At 36.7% G+C, this 17953-nt stretch overlaps 1 protein-coding gene across 1 annotated transcript in view; it reads left to right on the top strand.

The window, feature by feature from the left end:
- KCNK15 (potassium two pore domain channel subfamily K member 15) overlaps positions 1–17953 on the top strand; it is an 83153-nt gene that overhangs the window by 56594 nt on the left and 8606 nt on the right. The gene's annotated exons all lie outside the window — the stretch shown is intronic.

Below are 17953 nucleotides of genomic sequence, written 5' to 3'. Positions count from 1 at the left end.
CCCTTCAAATTAATTACTGTTACTAATCCTTAATGGTACACATGACGCTGTGATCTGAGGTCATTGATAATGTTCTATTGGACTATAATGCAATTGTTTAAAATATTAAATGCTTCATGTAAAATGTTACAGTTAATGATGTTTTATGTTAGTAACTTTTTTATAGATGCTGCTTATATATAATATTCTACATAACTGCAAAATGTTTCTTCTTTCAGGGTTATCATCAGTGCAGAAGAAGTGATGATATTTGTAAAAGCAGGCATTCTGTGCAAGGAAAATACAAGAGTCATGCTTATTACGTAATGCCAGCGTTATGGCTTTGAGATATACATAACGTTGGCAGAATTCATAAGCAATTAGTAAATTAAAAATGAATACAAGTAAAATGGAATATAAGTATAACCTTATTTTTCCCCAACAGTCATGCTGTTTTTATTTTTTATTTGCATGACTCACTAACCAGTAAAGTTTAAAGCAGTCTGTATAAAGCCACCACTTTGTTGTCACTTATTTAATAGAAGGATTGCGGCTTTCACTGCATAGCACTTTTTCTGTTGTACTTCCTTTGATAATTAGCCTTCTGTAAAAATCTTTGTACTGCAGAGAAGGGATTTTTGTTGTTTTATTCTGTATGTACTTGACCATTACATTTTGCTGTATGGTTACAAAAGTTACTCCCCCAACTAGCAAACGATGATTTAAGGCTGGACAATGCCTAAGGATTTTAATGTTTAATGGTATCTGCTCAGCCTTTTCCATTTGTGCACTTCTAATATAAAAAAAATAAATGAAATAAGCAGAATAGCCATGTTTTGTTAAGGGAACATAATTTGGATGCTATTGATATTTATTTATTGATTGATTCATTTGTTTATTCATTCATTTATTTTTGTTGACCAAGAGAGTAGACTGATCATGAATGATTGATTTCAGCATCACACAAGCCGTAGGTGAAATACAGAAAAAGTATTTCAGTAAGTATCGAAGTACAACAATCACAAAAGTGCAGCTTTGTTAATATGACAAAAAGACACTTATACTGTACAACACAAAAAGTATGCTATATTTGATCCATGATAAATACATTCAATAAAAATGGCGGTTCAGAAAATGATCAAAGCAAAAAGTGATAACATCAGCAAAGGAAAAAAAGATTAAGTTGACCTCTTAGATCATAAGGTGACAAATGAGGTTATGATTAACTCTCAGCAAGAGGAGCAGAATGTAAAATGTATGAAATAAATCAAGGCAAAGAGAAGTGCTGAGTCAGGGAGACAGAAAAAAAACACACTTAGCGAGGTCTTGCAAGTGAATTAGTGATGGAACCTGAAGTACATTCTAACAGATCAGGTGACTGAAATGACAATGGTGCGGGTAAACAGAGCAAAATCATTTAGCCTTCTAAACGTTATATACCGCAGGATAATAAAGGAGTCACAGTTGCTACATTTTAAGAACATGATTCCAAAGCTTCTGCTAACCTAACAACAGGGTCTTTAACAACTGTTTGCATGTAGTTTGCATGCCATACTAATCCTGGCACTGCATTCAATTTGTCCTGTCTCAGTGTAAAAAAGAAGTAACAATGAATTGTGGTACAAACCATGTAATAAGAACTATGTTTCTGGCAGGGTATCAGTACCAGTGGTCAAAGGAAAGCGTGACAAAGCTAAATTCATCACAGCCAGATACCGAAAGCTGAATTCACCACTGTAGTGAATTTCTTTTTTTTTTTCATAATATGCAGTTGTTCTGTGGTAGAATTTATAGAATGAGAGTGCTGGGTAATCTACTGAATGGCGAGTGTAGAGGGCTTTACTAGGCTGAAAGGTAGATATGTTTAATGATTATTTCAAGTTTGAAGAGTATGCTTTGGTCTAGTGTTCTACACACACAGTATATACTGAGCTTCATTTAACTGTATTGTAATCTTGTAGGAGGATAAAATAAATTAACAAGTCAGGACTCTGGCTGTCACACATTAGAACTAAGGTAAAACTCAGAGATGTGAAAGGATCTTAAAGCAATGGTATTTGATCAGTAAGTGAGTCACCTAAACATAAATGAGCATTACATAGCTAAAAGTAGCATTATACTGCTAAAAGCAGTGAAATCATTCAAAAATGGTATATGGAGTTGTTGTTGTTGTGTCTTTCGGCTTTTCCCGGTTAGGGGTCACCACAGCAGAACTCCGGTCTGCTAATGATTGGTAGTTGATTTTTACGTGCTGAGTTACCAGCCCTGGCGCACAACCTTCAATGAAGGTATGCCCATTCACGCATGTCTCCACGCAGAAGACGCTCTAGCTGAGAATCGAACCAGACAGCGTCTTACTGTGAGGCAGCAACGGTACCGCAGCACCACCACCATGGTATATGGAGTAATAAGATAAAATGTGATGAAATTATGATATACAGTTACCAAGAAAAGGAAAATAATAATAGAAGACAGACCATGAATAAGAAACGGTTAACAGCTTCTGTCCTTTGGAGACCCTGCATGCAACATGCTTCAGGGCTATGATTCACAAAAATTGCTCTAATCTGTTAATCCTGCCCAACGGATATACCCATGTTAACTGGTTACTTGGTGTTCCGGCCAACAAATGTCCAGTAAGTGCTGCCATAGCAAATAGTTGCATGACATTCACTGATGCGCCTATGATTAAATACATGGTCTGTGTGTTTCACAAGATCCAAGCAGTATAGGATTGTGCCTAAATCTGTGGATATAGAAGCTTTTTTACTGGGATTCACAGAGTACATATGCACAAAGATTCATACCTGGCATTGGGTGAAAACCTGAGAAGTGCATCCTTATTATAAATCCATTTAACCTCTCTGCAGAACGAGTAGACCCTGCCTGATTCAGATTTCTACATGCTATTTTTAATCAAAAGATGCCTCTTTCATCTGTGCAAATACCTTTCAGTTGTACCTCCTTTTGAAGAACAGTCCTTATTTTGTGTGTTAAAATGGCTATCTTCCATGTTGCTCGACATTGAAACAGTCAGTCAAGCATTCATTGTCAAAAATGTTTTAACAAATATTCATGGTAAATAATACTTAATCATATCCATTTATCAATGGATTTTTTATAATTATATGTTAACAGTTTTTTAATAATGCTATGAGCTACTCAGTTAAAGTTGCTAGTATATGTTCCACATATACTGCCTGTCTCCCACAGTATGAGAGCTAGTGTTTCACATTTTGGAAATGGAAGAGTGACTTCTATGCCTGTACCTAATATATCCATTTGCCTACTGACTGACAGTGTACTTTCAGCATGCCTTACTAAAGCTTAGAGCACTCACATGTCCCTCCATGGCACAGCTTTTGTACTTCTGTGTCCTACTTTTGGAGTTATGTAGAGCAGGCATATACAAGGTGCATACCTGAACTACTTGTTCTTCAAGCGGCACTTTTCTGACAGAGCATTTATTTCCACTATACTGGGTGGGAGAAAAAAGTCTGGGTGGGAGAAAAAATAAATAAATATATATATATATATATATATATATATATATATATATAAATATATATAAATATATATATATATATATATATATATATATACACACACACACACACACACACACACACACACACACACACACACACACACACACACACACACACACAATAATGCCGTATTACTATTCAAAAATGCACACGCTGTTTGGACAGCTGAACCAGTGTACCCATTCTAAATGGAGTATATACCAATAGGAAAATGTCTGGCCACTGAAGTACCATTGAGGAGCCAGACTTTTCTATTGGCATATACTAGAGATCACACCAAAATATCAGAAAAATAAGGTACGTTCTACAAAACTAAAACAGAAACATACCTGACTTGCTTGATATTATTACTCCACCCTCATTATCAAACACACCAACTATGGGTGAATCCTGATATACCCACATGCATTCTTGGATTTATATTATATTATTGAGTTTTGGAAACTCAAAATTCCTATAGTCAAGACCATATGTTCAAGTTTCCAAAAACTCGAATGTAAAAAATAAATTGTATGTTTCTGGATGTTTTTTTTTTTTTTTTGGGGGGGGGGGGTTAAGCCCCCTGTACCCACCATACCCCCTGCAAATTATATATACTAACTCCAAGATTGCACTACAGTGGGGAAATGATAAATTTCCTGATACCAGCTGTATCACAATCTAAATGAAAATAATTTAATGGTGAATTTACCCTTTTTACCACATAGTTGTACATTTTCAGAGTTGGTATTTATACTTTGCAGATGGTGCAGGGAGGCTTACCCCTCTGCAAAAAATTTGATTTTTTTTTTATACATTCAGGTTTTGAGAAACTCAAACATATAGTTTCAAAGATATAAATTTTCAGTTTCCAAAACTCAACAATATTATATAAACCCATATATATATATATATATATATATATATATATATATATGTATAGTGTTTTGTATATGTGTTTTGTGTGTGTGTGTGTGTGTGTGTGTGTGTGTGTGTGTGTGTGTGTGTATGTGTGTGTGTATGCTCTGCGGTAGCTGTTGAAAAGGAAAGTATTATCTAGCTCTTCAGATTAAACTTTAACATTATTAATTTGTATGTAACCAAGCATGATACAGTAATAAAAATAAATAATTTAAACAAGCTTAAATAATAATAGGTGCAAAACATAAAAAACAATGGATAAAATACAAAACTCATTAAAATAAAGTAGACTATTGCAAGTAATACCAATGATGCCAAAAGACATACTCAGTGACTATAGGCTAATACATATAAATGTCAAGGACTAACAGCCAGCTAGGTAGTTGGTTCCAAAGATATGGACCATGATAAACAAATGCCCGCGTCTCATATGATACAAGGTGAACATACAGAACTGACAACAAACATGTGAGGCTAAGGTCAGAGAGAAAGTTAGCTGGTCAAAAGATCCTGCAGATATAGGGGACCATGCCATGTAGGGCAATGTGCAGTAGCACAAGAACTTTAAACATAATCTGCTACTTAATAGTTAGCCAGTACACACTGTGTAATATCAGTGGTAATATGACTGTACCTTGACATCCTAGTAAATAACTAGACTGTGGAGACTTGCATCAGCTGCAAGTGGTCAAGTTCTCTGTGTGGAAGGCCTAAGTCCAGTGCACTGCAGTAATCCAACCAAGAGGAGACAAGCACATGCACAAATGTAGGAATGTCAGGTGGTGAGATACAAGATGAGGATGACACAAGCGCATGCACCAATGTAGGAATATCAGGTGGTAAGATGCAATGTGAGGTCAAGACAAGTGCATGCACCAATGTGGAAGTGTCAGCTGGTGAGACATAATTCGTAGATGAGAGACACACATGCACCAGTGTGGGAATATCAGGCAGTGAGATACAATATGAGGATGAGACAAGTGCATGCACCAATGTAGAAATGTCAGACAGTGAGATACAATGTAAGGACAAGACAAGCGCATGCACCAATGCAGGATTGTCAGGCAGTGAGATACAATGTTAGGATGAGACAAGTACATGTGCCAATGTAGGACTGCCAGGCGGTGTGATACAATGCAAGGACGAGACAAGTGCATGCAACAATGTAGGAATGTCAGGTGGTGAGATACAAGGCGAGGATGAGACAAGCACATGCACTATTGTAATAATATCAGGTGGTAAGATACAATGTGAAGACGAGACAAACACATGCACCAATGTAGGAATGTCAGGCTGTGAGATACTATACGAGGAAGAGACAAGTGCTTACATCAACATAGGAATGTCAGACAGTGAGATACATTACATAATAAGGACAATACTCTTAACACAATAGCAAGAGGATTTGATGACAGCTGGAAGCTGGTCCTTCAAAGTCAAGTTGTCAAATAAAATTATGCCTAGAAGCAAACCTTTGCCATGAACTGCAGCTTGTCCCAGAGTAAAAAATACCTGGAGGCAAGGCAGATAGAAAACAGTGTATAACTGTAGGTTGTAACTAAGCAACTGGGAACATGGTTTGAAAGTAACAGTATGGTTACGTATGGTAGTGTCTACTAAAATGTATGTGTCATCATCATAAATTGCCTGAGAGCAATTCTTCATAGATGGCATGTGCACCATATGTTCACTGAGGGCAGTCCTTCATAGGTGGCATGTGATCTAAATGTTGGCTGAGGGCAGTCCTTCATAGGTGGCATGTGCACTATATGTTGGCTGAGGGCAGTCCTTCAGAGAAAGCATGTGTACCATATGTTGGCTGAGGGCAGACCTTCATAGGTGGCATGTGCACTATATGTTGGCTGAGGGCAGTCCTTCAGAGAAAGCATGTGTACCATATGTTGGCTGAGGGCAGACCTTCGCAGGTGGCATGTGCACTATATGTTGGCTGAGGGCAGTCCTTCAAAGAAAGCATGTGTACCATATGTTGGTTGAGGGCAGAACTTCATAGGTGGCATGTGCACTATATGTTGGCTGAGGGCAGTTCTTCATAGGTAGCATGTGTACCATATGTTGTCTGAAGGCATGACTTGGTGGATGTTACAAGTACCATATGTGTGCTACATGCAGTATCTGTAAATGTGACTTTTGTCATATGTTGCCTATCATTAGTGCCCCATACATGTGAATGTTGCCATATGTTGAATGAGAATAGCACTTGTCAAATGCTGTGTGTGGCATGTTATACTTGAGTGCAGTGCCAAGCAGTTGGTAGTTATACCATATTTTGACTAAAGCTTGTGTTTATGCTTTGGTATTCATGTTATATTTGGCTGAGGTCAGTGTTTAGTAAGTGACATTTGTAGAGTATGTGGGGTGAAGGCAGTAACAGCTGATAACACATGTACCATATACCATATATTGCTTATAGCCAGAGCCCTGAACCCCATAGAATATCACTTATGTCATCACATCTCAAAAATACAGCCTATTTCTGATGCCGTTAATTCAGAGACATGACTGTCTTCTGAGTTTTCTTTCAAGAACTCTGTATTGCAGAACTGTAGCTCTGACTGTCACTGAGAACCTGGATACAAATGATGTTCGACCAAAATCCTTTATTTACACCTTCGATATCCACAGAAAACGGACAGCTCACAAATAAACACACCAATGCAGTCAAGCGCTTTCGAAGGTGTAAATAAAGGATTTTGGTCGAACATCATTTGTATCCAGGTTCTGGTGTTTGCTCTGGCCATGAGCTGTTGCTTCTTGGTTGCATTCGCTCTTCTGTTTTGGATTACTCTGACTGTCACTGACATACAGCCTTATATATAATGCATAGACTTTTAGCAACATGTACGAGGACAATGTACCCCATGCTTAGGTACCAGGTAGCTGAAATCTGTTGTATCATGATCACCTGCTGCTCATCCCTTCATTTCACTCAAGTTAAAATTAGGGCCAACACATTTTTCTGATATAGTCTGAGTATAGAAGTAAATTATAGGGTCTTCTTCATCAACCATCTACATGTTTGTTTTAAGACAGTTCTCCAGATTTCCAGTTTTCCTCACCATTTCAATGTTTGGGTTCCAAAACTGGTTGGTTGGGTGCTTGGATAATTGGTTTTTGGTCAAAACTTTGTCACAGACAAACTCTCCATCTTTTTGCTCCTTTATTTCTATCCTAGACCTTTTTCCATTTTCCATTTGTAGTCTCTACTTGGGAAAACTAATTTGAGGGAGAAGTCTCCGCTATCACTGTTATTCAGATTATCTGCTTTTTAATTTATCCTTCCTTCAAAAATACTGAGCATTGAAAATTCCCTTGTGGATGATTTGAAATTGGTTTACTATCAAAAGCTTGAAACTCACAACCGTGAATGTTGATTTACGCAACGCATATCCTCTACTCATAAATATTAAGTAGGTCCAAAGGTTGATGCATCAACATCGACAACATATTGTCGATATTTATGTTGGCAGCTGCCGTTGTCAACCATGTTGCATCTCCCTGCTGTGTGTTCGTCCTTCTTAACTGACAGACACTTCAATGTCAACATTCCGACAGTCGCTCCTACCATCTTCAAAGAGGTGGCTGTCGTGTAACTGACTTTCAACAATTTGATTGTAAACCTTTGAAATCCCACCATTTCTAGATCATCAGCTATCATCTGAAGCTGAACACGTCAAACATTGCCATACCTATACACGGCATATCAAGGAACACAGATCATATTTATGAAGGAATGAAGACATTGTGGAGTTTGTATGTAAAATGAGGGATGTCAGCACTGATCTTGATGACAGAGCTACTTGGGGACAAAGTGCCAACTTTGCCATCACTCTGCCATCTATGGAATATAGCCTGAATCAAGCACCTAGTTTCTTCCTGCTTGATTAATGCAGCTCCATTTATGTAAAACTTCCTGTCTCAGAATCTGACCATCTCCATCTGGTTTATCCTTGCTGCTAATATATCATGAAAGTTCTGCACAATCTGCACAGGTTATCATACCAGACTTCACTCCTTATTTAAAGTTATTTAAAGTTCGCATGTTAGTTTATATAATCCAACCTGACCTGGATACCCTGTACAGCAAAGAACTCCTGGTTACTTATAGACAGGTATTACCCTTGAATTTTGCCTCATTGAAGTTATTGAAAGCTGTGATGGTATTAATCCTTCTACTCTTCAGTATACTCCATTTTTTCATTTAAGGCTCTGTGCCTGTAGAACTAATGCATTTTGACTGAGGGTATCTCTCAAGCTGGTCAGCATCAAGTGGTCCCCCAAAATGTACTTGTGCAGTCTAGCTTTTGACCATCTTTGACATTGTTTTATGGCACCTGTCTTCATTTTAATGTGTTTTGATGTGATTATTCTCAAGCAATATTATGGATATTTAATTTTATTTTTATTGCTGACCATTGTATGCTTTTAATTTAACATGTTTTCAGTGTAATGTTTATTTTTTTTGATAATAAGCACACTATTAAATATTATCTTAAACTTAATGAGACAAGCAGCTGACTGTCAAATAGACAAAATAAATATTTACCATGTCATTTCAATGCTCAGCGTTTACTAAATTTGTACTTACAATAATGTCTATGCTGGCCACATATACTTGGGCTATTACTAGTTTCTGTTCTGCAAACATGGACTCCAAGTCGAGATAAAACAATTTTGTCATTCTACAAAACCATGACTATGCCTCACAGTATCAGCATTTCACAAGTTTGGAGCAGTCTGGGAGAAGAGAAGTTTATGAAGAGGTAATATGAAGAGCAGTCTGGGAGAAGAGAAGTTTATGAAGAGGTAATATGAAGAGGCAATGGCTGATGCACGTGCGGAAATACAATCTCATGCCCATCAGTCATGACCAGGATAATTGGGCACAAAGTCTAAATTTGTGTCCTGATTCATGATACATTTGGGACACAGATTATTTTGTGTCCAGTTCTGGTTGCGGATGTAGAATGATGAAAAAAAATACAGTCAACAATATGCAGGAGCTGAGATGGCAGTGAGGGTAAGAAGAGCTTGCAAGTCTCTTCAGTTCTGATTGGCTTAGTGTTGGGATGAATGACAGGGTACTACATTAGAAGTGAAGACATAAAATAGTAGCGTAGTATATTTACAGTTTGTACTGAAGGAGGGGCCCACAAACCTTGGATAAATGTCTCACTGTTTTTGTGTATTTTATGTATTTGTTTACAGTGTTAGTTGCAAAAAGATGGAATATTTTTAGTGAGATCTGATGTGGGATTTATACTGACTAGGGGGATTATTTGTCCAGGACAGACTAACTGCCGGCTAGGTGAGACCTCAATTTAACATCTCATTTGAAGTATGAAATCACAGGAGTGAGGAACCCTCTTATGTGCTACTACAGTGTCTGCGCTGGAATGTAAATCCAAATAGCCGGTGGTGGAATAGAACTCAGTCTTCTTAGCTTCCTGGTATGAATGACAAGTGTGCTACCTTTGAAATATGGGCACTGACAAACTTGTAGCATACAGCATTTTGAAAGTAATAGCATACAAAATGCAGACTTGAAAAGGGTAAAGCTTCTTAAAGACCTGAAAAGTAAAAAGTAGCAGACCTGTCTGTATATTGATAGCAGTTGTATTTCTCTGCAGTGCCTTAGTTTCCAAGACTTCGCCCCGCTATTTGCTACGTATGTTATGAGAGACACAGGTTACCATTCTGATTGTCATGTGCACACTTTGTTTGTGGGTAAAACAGGTACCATGAATCATAGTTTGTTCATAAATGTTATAGTCAAAACATACACATACCGCTCAACTGTCCATATTTTCACAGAATGTCCAGAGTTTTGCATCAAAATTTCAGTCTGTTCATCATAAAATTTTTGTTTTTTTGGGAAATCACTGGGATGATCTGAGGAATGAAGTTAGTAAAAAATGTTTCAGACTTCATATCCTAGAAAATGCATTTTAATACACACACAGTTATTCTAGCAACTTTCTAAATTTATAAGAGCAATATTTAAAATCTGTCTGTATTTTTGGGCCTTTGTACCTCATTATGTCAGATTTCTTGGGCTAAGAGTTTGAGAGGTATGAATATATAGTCAACTATAGTTCATTGCTTGCCAATTAACTTTGGTTGTGGTTATGTGGTCCTAAAGTTTGTATATATATAAGTAAGAGGACATGGTGAAATGCAGACATACTGGGACACACATAAGCAGTTTAATTTTGTATCTCAGGCATGCAGGGGTGCAGGGGAAGACTCTGCTACTATACAGTGAAAGGGGTAAAACTCATCATTCCTCTTTTAGGTCCATTAAGAAAAACACAGCATGTAAGAAGAGGAACGATTCATGTTTTAAACTAGAAGACAGAATATGCCCTGGTGCACAGGACATATTCTGGCTCTCGCATTACTGCACTGGAATACTAAGATCAGCTTGGTTCAAAGCAATCAAAGCAGTTAAAAGTTCTGGCAAGGTTTAGCCAACTAGATAAAATATTTAGGTGCTGACTGCTAACAAACGAAAAGTATGAAGTCTCCTTATGTGTTTGAATGTGATATGCTGAATTGAATAGTGAAGAGCTGGTGTAGTCAGTGCCTTGGAAATGATGATGGGAGTGTGAATGCTTATATATGCGACACGTATTCAAAGCTATCAAGTAAGTGCTCATTACTGACCATTTGTTATATAAAGGACTGCAGTTACTAATATACTGTTCTGTCACTTAACAGTTTCAGGTAGCATAGAAGGTGAAGGCTCTTCTTTTACAATAGCTATTCATATAGTACATCAGTGAGACATTATTAAGAATAAGCATTTCTCAGTACGAGTTTCAGGGCTGGATGTCAAAACATTTCCCATCAAGTCTTTAGAATTATCATCTTTGGTTCACATAATCAGTGCTATTTATGAAGATCTTTTGCAATGGCTGCCTTTGTACTTGGTACATAAAACTGATTTTAGAAACAAAACTGGTCATTATCACTACCGAGGCTCATAAATTATGCCTTTGCTGAGGGTGAATATTTCCCATATGAAAAGCAATCTTAAACTTTGGCAGTTGTCAGTGATTTGGGAGCTACGTTCAGAATATTAATCAGACAATCTACTGAAACATGGCAGTATCATTCGATAATTCCAAATAAACGTTGATTGCAGATGGTGTGATAAAACTCATGTGTTGTGAACAAACTGGTCACGGTGAATGCTGCCATTCATAGTATGGTACCAGAATATTATCATTTGCAAAGTAATTTACAAATACTGAATTTCAGATGACTCATAGCTCAAGCCCATTTTATCACTACATACTGATATCAGAGTCCTGCTCCGTCATCTGTGTTTATATCTAGTATTGTCTTAAAGGATATTTTCCCAATAAGCATTCAAAGTACACATTTTGTGTACTAATCTGCGGAGAATAAGTAATTAGTTTTAGACAGAAATATGTTTTTGGCACTTCCATATGATCAAGAAATGCACAATAGTGTGCAAAAACATTTCTCAATCACAACTGACCAAAATATATTTCTCCTGCAACCTGCATGCACTTAAAAAAATAAATATTTTTGCCACATTTAATTAAATGCCTTCAGCCATGCTATACAAGAGCTGTTCATTTTATTGTCTCACATCTGCCTATCCCTCCTAAGTACAAAACCTGCTAGTCCCAAACCACATTCCAGTAACTGCTCATTTCTTAGCATTGTAACTGCTAACAGTGCCAAAACAGTTCATAGCCTTTCTATTCTTCCTCCCAACCTTAGCCATCGTGACTCTATTACTGTATGTTAGTCTACCAAAAATTAATCTGAAACCCATTTTCTGTCTCACCGAAAATGAGTCCTCTGAACTTATCTACAGTCTCCATTCCAAACTTTGCTCAGTAAATTGTTTTCATTTTTACTAGGATCAAAGCAGCTGTACCTGTCCTAACAAACATACAGTCTTCAGACAAATATATCATCCAATCATCACATACAGGAAAGGATGCCTGGATGACTCCTGCACTGCTTCAGCTGCTAATAACAAAGTACCAGCTCCACAGAGCATTGGGACAAAGCCTTCACTATGTCGCAGGATACTTGAGTTTGAATAGTGACTTCGGCACCTATAGGAGCTGGCTGGTTTGCCCATCCTAGAAGGAAGGAGATATCTCTAGCTTGCTGCATGGGTAACATATAGTGGAAGAATTCTGTGTTCACCTTCTAGAGCCTGAGCCCAGAAAACCTGCACTTCCATGTGGAACTCACACAGTAAGCTGAAGAGAAATTCATCATGTGGAAGCACACTTTCCCTCAGACAGCAACCATAGCAGGGCTCAGAAGAGCCAGTGATGGAAAGGCGGTGCTCTGCCAGAGGAGAGGGTAAACTGCTCTAAAGGACCATCATTTCCTACCATCTGACTTTTGCTGTGGAGCAGATGCACTGATGGGGTAATCCCAGGTAGGAACATATGGTACTTAGGACCCTTGTCTAGCCCAGGGATTCCCAGTTCCCACTACTCTAGCATTAATTATTTGAGAGGATAATTTATTTATTTATTTATTTATTTATTTATTTATTTATTTATTTATTTGCAGTTGGTTTACCAGGATAGTCCATTGGGCCTAAAAGAACCCGTTTTCAATGGAGTCCTGGGGAGAAAAGCTCCAAAAAACAGACACACAAAATAGGTACAAACAATTTAAAAAGCCCTTAAAGCAAACCAGAGGGCAGGAATAAACAATAGATAGCTTAGATACTTATACAAATGTAAAATAGGATACAGTCATTGATTTTGCATTTGAGGTAACATTCATATAATACAGTGTAATAGAAATAGGTAAAATAGATGTGAGTTGTGTATGACTTTAGAGAGGTAGAGCTGTTTTGTTATAAATGAATGTAGTTATGAAGGGAATGATAAGATAAATAGGCTTTGTTGAATAGCTTAAGAATGGATGAAGGATTAAGAGTTCCATATTTTTATGATGGATGAGAACAGGAACATTCCCATTGCAACTTTAGATGTGTGTGTAGAGATTTTTTGAATGAATAAAGATTAGAGGTGGTACGAATGGATGGTGGGAGTGATGGTGGGATAAAAGCAGAGGAGCCATCTAGCTTGATTATGTTTGGTTTAGGCAGCACAACATAAGTAAATAAAAATATAGCCTTTAATCTATGGAAACAAACAAAAAAACTAATTTCAGAACACTATGTATTTCACTGAGAAACTGGACAAAAACACACTTTTAGGTGGGAAAGACATAATTCTTCTGAAACAGGCAACCCCATCTCCGTCCCAGAGAAGGGAAAGGACAGCTCTTCAGATTTTCTCCATCCACATATTATGACTTGTGAGCTACATGTTCTTTTACGTCTCCATTTTCATTCTTTCTAATCACGCCATTGCCTCCCTTTATCACTTCACCTCTCCATTCCACATAAATAAGTCCTTCCTAAGGTAACCGAAGAAACACGTATTAACAGTATCCCTAATTATGGCAGCCCTGGTGAAGACACAACATTTCCTTGGTTTGGGCTATACACTGCACCCTGTTAATTTCCTTTTCAGCTTGTCCTTTAACCATACCACATTCCGTACATTTTGCAAAAAGGTTTACACCATTCCAATCAAAAAAAAAAATCTCAAACAATGCCTCAGACTTCAGCTTTATCTTTTTATTTCCAGCCCTCACTAAATTAGTAGACAAAGCATTTGCAGATATTCAGATATAGCCAGCAAAAATCCATGTATGGTAGAAGTACCCCACTGCTACTTCTCTCTGTCTGTCTCCAATGATATCCCTACTATCATGGACAATAGCCATCTGAACTGTTGATCTCAAGAAAACATTTGACCTGTCTGTCAGATTCCTTCAGCAATTTAATGACTTCATACTGAAACCCTTTGGGTTATATGTAAAGTAATCTGTGTCTCCTCATGTTTTACCTGTCTTCGTATTGCAAGAAATAAGTCATGTTAGACAGGTAACAGCAACTTAAAAAAAAGGCATAGAAATGTACCTTTTCTTTTTTGGATTCCCCCTGCTATACTTCCTCATTGACTGTAATTTTCATGGAGGCTTTTAAGATTGTTTCCCCTGCTATTATAAAAAGTCTGGTCTGTCCTTAAACACATTTCCTATTATTGTATTATTCATCAAGATTTTCCATTTCCCTACGTCCACTTAATGGCCTAGTCATCTAAACTAAAACAGATCCCCATATTTAGAAACCTGCTCTTTGTCTGTCACAATTTTGAACTTGTAATTTATAAAACAATGAATGTGATACATGTAGCTGTTCATGTTTAACTTTTTAAGATGGAAAGATAAGCAGAAAACTGCAGTAATGGATGCAAGATCTTGTTTACACCATTATAAAAAACAAGAATTATAACTGCTTTATAAACATACTACATATTGTTAAAGCTTTAAAGAACTTCTTTTTTATGTTTCAGAGCAGATAAAACTGCTGGAAAGAGGGGCAGCAATTAAGCTCTTACTTGACAGAACAGAGATTATACTGGAAGTTGGTGGTGCCTGCCAATATTTCCCTGGGGTTAAATAAATTAATTTTTGTTAAGCCTGAGCTGAGAAATAAAAGGCTCAAGTCATATTCTATTATCTCTCTTGTAAAAACTGGGTAACTTATTTCACAGTAGAGTTGTTATTTAAATCAGGTGTTGTCAAACTTTTATTATCCTGATGAAGTCTGATGTGATGTGTAGATAAAAAGTATATATATATATATATATATATATATATATATATATATATATATATATATATATATATATACACACACACACATATATATATATATATATATATATATATATATATATATATATATATATATATGGGTTCACTTCTAAATCCCTACTCTCAAAATCTTGAAATTCAAAATACTGAAACCAAAATCCTTAAAGCTCAAAATCCCTAATACTCATTGTCCTAAGCACTCAATCAGTCATGAGGGATTTGAGCACCCAGGTCGATAGCAAGCTGACTTTTGACCATCATGTTGTTTCCGTGGTACAGAAAGCCACCTCATAGGTAAGGGCATCTCATCCAGGGACAAAGAGGTCATAACATCCCTGTATTCTTATAAGGCTCATTACTGAGTACAATGCACCTTTCAGCATGTATCTCAACGACAATGATTTTGAAAGTGAGAGTGAGTTTTTAATGAAGCTTTTTAAAGCTAGAAGTTACCCCAGTGAACTGTTGGCAGAAATAAACAAGGAAGTATTGGAGGCAAGGAAAACAATATTTTCTCCAGTTTTGGGGAAAAATAATTACAACAAGGATAGAGCTAGTTCTGTAGCAGGAGATATAAATAACTTACACTCTATGAACATATGTACAACATCAGGAGAACAAACGAAAACAATTCTTTGTTTAAACATACTCAAACATGCACATGGGCTAGTTATTGTTTCTTTGTTATAGAAGTAGTATTGATTGATCCAAGAGGTGGCCCTTCAGAAACCGGGTTAGAGTACAGGGAGCTGTACTGGCAGGTTGTCTTAGATGCCAGTAGGCACCCCTGTTTAAATGATACTGTTTCTTTGAAGCCTGTTTTGAAGCTTAGATCAACCAAATTGTGAGGCATTCAATAAAGTCAAAAAAAAAAAAAATATATATATATATATATATATATATATATATATATATATATATATTTCAGCACTGTATTTATTGTATTATTTGTACAATTCTACATAAATTACTTAATCTAACATATTTACAACTTTTGGTATAGTTTTTATATTTTGCCCACTAGATGGTGGTCTTATACTATTCATTTGTTCAAATGCATTTTATTTTATTTATTGAAGTCACACATTTGGATGTATTTTAAACATTCATTTTAAAGATGTATTTTCTACAGATATTTTAATAAACAAAAGGTTTTAGTATGCATTTATAACCACACTGACGTTAGTTACGGGCTTTTAAGACTATTAACATAATTAATTGTACACTCAACCACATCAGTTGTTTTGGGTTAATTAAGTTATTTAAGCTTGGTTCTGTATCAGTACGTTCATCTGAAGAAGTTTTTAAGACAAAAACGTGGTACACTGTGGATATAGCATTTATGTGATTACTGCTCATTCTTTGTCTTCTGTACATCAATAAAGGCTCTGTGGTGGAACGTTTGTATGTACGGTGCCTATACTGTGTTTACTATTTTTGTAACATCCTTGATGAGTTAGCTCCATTAAGAATGTGAGGGATTAAGTGTAATCCTGATCCCTGGTTAAAATCTAATACTAAACAACTAATCCATCATAAAAGCAAAGCATGGAAAACAAGATACACTGTTAGGAATCTCACCTCATACCAAACTCATAAATACCTTTGTAACCTCTATAAAAATTGTATTCTATCTGATTGATGAAATGACTACATCTCCAGTCAGTCTCTTACATATTTCCCATCATAAATCATTCTGGGCCCGCATTAATAACCTCATAAAGGCAGGAAGAATCTCTCAATCCGAACCCTGTCCAAATTTGTAAGACCAAGACGTAGCTTGCAGATTTAACTCTCACTTCATAAACATGGTTATTGCTCTGATACAGCACAGCCAACATCATAATCAGCTGCTCTCTCCTGCTGCGATTCATCATGAAAGAGGAGGAGAGTTAAAAGAAAATGCAATCCTTTGTATAAATCTGGAACTAAAACATGCTTTTTCTGCACATAACTTAAAAAATGTCCTCCAACCAAGGGCAGTCTGGTTGTTCTGATGTCACAAACAAAGTAGCTGCCCTTTATGGATAAAAGTTAGGTAGTCTTCAGTCTAGCATGAATTATTTTTGAATCGTCTCTTTGGGTGAGAAGGTGAACTGTTTTGTGACAGGTGGGCAGTAGTTGTTTAAGCATACTAGAAACGTTGCTAATATGGAATGCGACTTCATAAAGCAGTAGCTGGATAATCATGTACAAAAATACAACAGCAAAAATGTAATTAAGTGACTTCTAAACAAGCTGTCAAATGTTCAGTAGAAGAAGTGCAGAGAAAGAGCAAGAGAGAAAAGCTGGGTAAGGTCAATTGGCTTATGTGGGGTATTGTGAATTCATTAAGATCCTCAGTTCAGTATAAAAACTGCTAGGTAAACTCCATGGGCTTTGACTGGGAAAATGGCTGGTTAAGTGTCTTAAAAGTTTTATAAAGCGAATGATGACTGAAAAGGATTCTGTCTGCAGACATTGTGTGTTACATGTTTCATTGATGGTTGGCATGTTTGTCTCAGACATAATTCATGTTGAAAACAGGGTCAATGTGTGTGTAGATAAAACCAAGACGGTCATGATGGACGAAAAGGGAGGTCAGTCCTGGCAAGGGATTTTAGAAAATTAACAAACTAGCTTGAAAGGAGCTCAATAAAAGTAAGTGTAGGGTAATGCTGTTTAAGTCTAATAACCCCAAGTAAGTGTATGTAAAATAAATAAGGTATTTCTAAGAGTGATGCATAAAGCAAAAGACAAGGGATTGGTAATAACAGCACTGAAAAGTC

Source organism: Protopterus annectens, chromosome 12.part0 (assembly GCF_019279795.1).
Source record: "Protopterus annectens isolate FY-2018-M chromosome 12.part0, PAN1.0, whole genome shotgun sequence".
NCBI classification, from domain to species: Eukaryota; Metazoa; Chordata; order Ceratodontiformes; family Protopteridae; genus Protopterus; species Protopterus annectens.
The sequence above is the reverse complement of the archived record's forward strand: the minus strand, read 5'-3'. Positions and strand labels throughout refer to the sequence as shown.